Genomic DNA, 6,000 nt, shown 5'->3' on the forward strand with positions numbered 1-6,000 from the left:
ATAGAGTGATGGGGGTGGGTTGGTGGATGGGGGAATGGGTGCATGAACAGAGAAGAGAAGGAGAGAAAGAGAGGGCCATAGGACATGTTTAGATTGTATGAGAAAGAACTTCTGGGGAAATGGCAACCCAGCCCCTGAGCTGGAAAGTTCAGGGTTGGGGGCAGGGTAAGCCAGGTGGGAACTAAGGGATGCTTGGAGAACCAGGACACCAGGTCTGTAACCTAATATGTAAATATGTAAGATAGTTACCTCAGTCCCTTGTCCACTCTGAAACGACTCTTAGTCAGATATCATTCATAGGATCAGGGTACTGTCTAATTGCATACATACAACAGTCCAGAATATATGTATTAGAATACTTAAAATTCTATCATACCATAGCTTTTCAATATAATTATTGAGATATGTTTTTAAATACTTAAACCTATGAACTAAACATATCACATGATGATTCTAGAATTATGTTAGAATTATAAATAGAAATAGTATTATGTCTGCATTTCTGAGCTAAAAACCTATTCCAGGAAGATTAGCTCCTGCAGTAACCCCAAAGGTGTTGTGTAAGCTACCTAGGGAGAAAAGCAATCAATAGTCCTCCCAGAAGCCTCGGAACCACAGCACTGATGACCAGGCAAGGTGTCCCCAATGGTACAATCCTGCCACTTTTACCTGGAAGAAAAGGGTTGCATCAAACAGCAATATCCTTGAGCCTAAGCCATACAGAATAAGAGAGAATTTATGCCTATTACTGTAAATCTAGCCAATTACTGGGGTGGGGGTGGTGACACAGACCCCCAAAGGGAAAACCTACTGCACTGCTTTTCTTGAACAATAGAATTTCCCAAAAATTTTTAAATATTATACCTATAGATAAAAGTTGCTCTTTCCAGTTATCAAAGAAGCTCCTTTTTGCTACAGATAGAGACTATTCCTATTGTTGTGCAATGGCTCTGGTGATACCTGTAATTTTGATGTTAATTCCGCCTTCCCAGGAAGGGCCTTCTGGAAAGAGAAATGAGTCACCTACTTAGGTGACTTCTTGTGAACCTTCCCCAGGGAATAAAGTGAACAATCGCTGGCTAAGTAGGGGGTGCAGGGAGGGATTCCAGGTAGGACAGACAAAGAGAAGAAGCAGGAGAGAGGAACTTTTTGAATGGGGTTGGTGAGAGGGCAAGATGTAGCTACTAATGTCTCCTGACTTTTATCTGATCACCACCGGAGGATTTAGGTTTAATATGGTTTACAAGATTACAATTCTAGCTGTGGTGCCCAGGGATTGAGTTACCATTGTTTCTGATCTAAGTGGGTGGTGTTTTCCTTTATATGGTGGTTCCACTGTGTTCAAGAGAAAAAGGTACAGCAGCAAAGCCTGGGTTTGTCTGAGGTGTACCACAAAGATAGTGGGGGTTTTGAATCATAGGGCTGGCATGGTAGTGACCAGCAGAGAGAACTTAGTGAGCTAGGTAGAGAGATTTTGGAGCTCTAAGTCAGAGTCTCCAGGAGATAAGAACTGGCCTGTGAGACGGCTGGGGCTGAGTGTAGCTCCGGGTCTTGTCATACATTTTATATTTCCCACAACAGTAAATTATGTCAAAAAGGACAAAAATACAGAGAATAAGTCGTCAGCTCCAAACAATTCTTTGCAATGCAACCCCTACCTCTAAGGCTCAGAAAAAAATTTCTTTTCAAAAGCTGGATCTGAATAATTGTAAGATCTAGAGGACCAAGAAGCCTACTAGAAAAGAGTGTCTTCTGGACATGACAGGAAACCTGTACCCATGAAATTTTCAGCATTATGTTTGACTAAACCAGACATATACAGTGACCAAATGGACATACCGACATGGGCGATAAACATCTCACAAGGTCTTACTTCTGGAAGAACTGATGATGGCTGAGAGGAAAATCAGCTTTTCCTGGAGAGTTCTCTGAGGGGCTATTCAAGCCCACATAGTCAGTCCTAAACACAAGTTATAAAAGCAACACCTAGTGGACTCAATATGTTCTATATATGCATATATGTACTAAGCTGAAGATGAAGACATGAATTTGAAAGGAAATAGGAGGTACATAGAGAGAGGGATGGAGGTAATGCATATATAGTAGTCTTATGTGATAAGCATTCTGATAAGTATTTGAAAAATTAGTTTAAAAACAAAGAATATAATATGTATAATTTAAATGAATATATTTAAGTATTACTAAACAATATTTGTTTTTGTCTTTTAATTAGATTTAATTTGTTTTGTCTTTTCTTTTCTATTTTTAATTAGATATTTTCTTTATTTACATTTTAAATGTTATAGTTCCTAAAATTCAGAAATTAAAATACAATATATGTTTTGGAAATAGATATTTGCTCTCATCTTTAAATATATTTCAGAAAAAGATTCAATAAAGCACACTTTCATTAAAGATTATTCTTTTCTTCCTTAGTCAGAAAAAGAGCTATAGACACAGAGACAAATCTTAGTTCAAGTGTAAAACTGGTGTCTTTGGAATGTGTGGCTCTATGAAATTTTATTAAATTATACATGTTTTAATATCACAATGTGTAAAATTATTAAATAATTGTTAACTTCTCTATAACTTATATAGTGTTCAATAGCAATACATATGAAAAAGCAAGCATAAAAAAGTAAAATGAAATCAATCGCATTTATTACTAGTGACCACAGTATGACCTGGACTGAGGGTGGGCTAAAGTTACTACCAAAAAGGTGATGCTAAGTATATATTTAATGTTTGTCTAGGGCAGAGATTAACAACCTGTTAGTCACGACTCCTTTGACAAAACTCTTTTTCCAAAACTATTTGCATTGTGATTTATAACATTAGCAAATGTTATAAACATTTATGAAGCAGCAACAAAATTAATTTCATGTTGGGCTTATTACAACTGTATTAAATGATCACAACATTAGGAAGGTAGAGAAGTACTAGTCTAGAGAATATCTTTTGGAAAATTGGAATCTTTAAGGTCAGTGTCTGAACCCTGGGACCAACAAATGTTAATTTACTTTTGGCATTGTATCATATATAAAATAATATAGTAACACTATAGAGAAAAACAGTCTGTAATGAAAAATATAGCTCAAGATTTGCTTTCTTAAATACGTATTATTCTTTCTGGCTTTGCTTTTCATGTGGATTACTAAAATAGCCATCAAAATTGAAAATGTAGTAGATATAATTTGACGATCAAATGTTTACTGAGGCCACCACCGTTATTAATGTCAATAAACATTTGTAGAAGGTCAATGTCAATTGTTCAAGAAAATATGCTGATTCTGAAAATGAGAAGTCTGAAAAGAGGCACTATTATTGAAAGTGGACTTATGAGATATAGAAACTGGAATGAGCTGGGGCTAGAGAGATGGCAGTCATTTAGAACTTGCTTCTCTTCAGAAGACCAAGGTTTAGTTCCCAATCCACATAGGAATTTATACAACTCCCTGTTCCTACAGCACTAGTGACTATGGGATTGTATTCTGACTGTCACGGGTACCCCACCACATGTCCATGCTAACCAAAAACACAAATAAATTACTTTTTAAAGAAATAAATATAAAATTAAAGAATCTATTTAAGAGGTAGAGATGTGAGACACTTGTGGAATTATGCTCTCTCACTTAATGACCTATTTTTAATCACAACACATATTAGGCAAAAGGTATAAAGAAAGAGTGACTTATTATTTTGTCATTAAACTATTTAATGTACACTTTTTGGCAAGTTATTTTATTTTAATATTTGAAAATTTAAAGGCTTCTTCAGAAGGGTATGTTTAAATAGTTTGCAGAAATATTTCAACATGTGAACAAACCACACCATATTCATTGTATTACAGGTAATGTAAAATTATTTACCTTTTGTCAAATACAAAACAGCAGCTCAGAATAGAAATTTTTTAACACTACAGGGAAATTAAAATCTTTTTTTTCTGAATTTCCAAAAAAATTAGGTCAAAAAGTTTTTTTCTGTTCTTTACTCTGTATTATAGAGTGGAAAGATACAACAGTGATATAAAGTCTGCTTCTCCTTCAAAAACATCCTTTCCTCTACAGTAAAAGTCACCCTAAAGTTTTCAAAATCAAAAGTCAAAGAGAAATGCATTTCAGTTACAATAGATATCTCTTCCTACTGAGACCCCCTAAAATGGATTTCAGATAAGGTCAAAGAGATGTCATGCTCAAAGAGACATATTTTAAATCTCAGATGTATGTTACCTGCATACCATTTACCACACCCTTCCCTATTTCAAAAAACATTGCAAATATGATGGTATTGATTATATATTGATTTAAATAGGTGATTTAATTATTTCAGTATATTCAAAAACTACAAAATATGCACAGTAATGTCTGACATAACAAAATAATACATTCTTCTTCTAAAAGTCTGTCAAAAGTCAACCTGCTTGTATCTATACTTTTTGATGAAGAACAAGCAATCTGCAGGTCCCTGCGAAAGTCAGGTCAACTACAAAATGGACAAAGATCTTTTATTTTCCCTTTAGGCATAACAAAATTCAGTTTTACCTCTTTAAATGTGAGTCTAAAGATGCCTTTACTCCTAGGACACTCTGCCTGAAAAGCCTCAGTTCATCAATCATTAGCCCCTATGTCTGCCAGCACAGATACTCAACAGGCCTGCAGCTTCATGTGACATGAAGGTTAATAGTGAATCCGTAGGTAAAATTTGAAAATTTCCTTGATCTTTGGAAGCCATGGGGAAACTAATAAAGTTACAGCATGGAGCTTTTGACTCAGTTCAAACTTATGATAAGTGGACTGAGAGTCGAGAAGTCGAGTGAATTAAAACTAATGAGTAGACCTAATATTGAGGGAGGAAGGCATATTAGGTAGAAATTATAATATATAGTGGAAATGTCCAAGTCCATCTCTTCTTTTTCTTTCTAATCCTCTTCTCCCCCTCTTTTTTCTTCTCTTCCTCCTTCTATCCCCCTCTCTCATTTCAAAATTTACTGAAAAAAAAACATATGTTCCTTGGTGAATCATATAAGCATTAACATTTCCAACAGGTTAAATGAAATGAAATAAATAAAAAATTTCTAATTCATGCATTAAAGTATGATTTTGCTTGTGAAACCTTAATGAATATTTAAATTAAGAGAATATATAAAAAATAAAATCTTAGATGCCTGAAAATTAAACATTATTTCCCATTGTGGATATGTGATACTTGATTTGTTCTGTTGTGATAAGAGCTTTTCTAAAAAATGATGAATAGCATTGATACCAAAGAAATTAAATAAGTAATTACTCAATCATATCTTTAATTATATCTAAAATTGCTAACAGACTTGACACTTAATATTTTGAGTACCATACACACAGCACAGTACCTGAAATGTAAGAAATATCTTTTTAAATTTATTTCTTTTAAATATTTTATAAAATATGTTCAAAATATTTTACATACTAATAGTAAGTTAGGTTTATATTTATTTTAACTCAGAAAGCCAGAGTATGTAAAATGTATAGCATTGCTTCTTTTCTGGGTGTGACAATGCACATATTCAATTTAGTTTAATTTAATTTGATATTATTTAAATTAATTTGATTTAATTCTAACCTTCGTGAGGGAGAGGAAGTGGGAATTTCTACGTGTTCAAGACCAGACTGAATCACAAAGCAAGCTGAGAAGGCTACACACAAAGCTATGTAGTGAAAACCTATCTCAAAAATTAAACAAACAACAAAAGTGTAAGATAATTATACATCACCATAGAGGACAAAATTGGCTAAGACTTATGGAACATTTTGTGAGAATGTAGTCATTGAGATCTCTTTTAATACGTGTAATATGCAGAGAGATTAAGAAGTAACACTCTTCTTGCCTTTCTTCAGGCAGTTCTACACAGAGAAGCACAGGCAAAAAAGGAAGGTTAAGAGTGGAAGAAATAGACTACTTCAGAGAAAAACACACCTTTCGATTATCCAATTACAAATGGTCAGTCCAAAAGAAGTGAAATAA

This window comes from Apodemus sylvaticus, chromosome 8, assembly GCF_947179515.1.
Source record: "Apodemus sylvaticus chromosome 8, mApoSyl1.1, whole genome shotgun sequence".
Lineage (NCBI taxonomy): Eukaryota > Metazoa > Chordata > Mammalia > Rodentia > Muridae > Apodemus > Apodemus sylvaticus.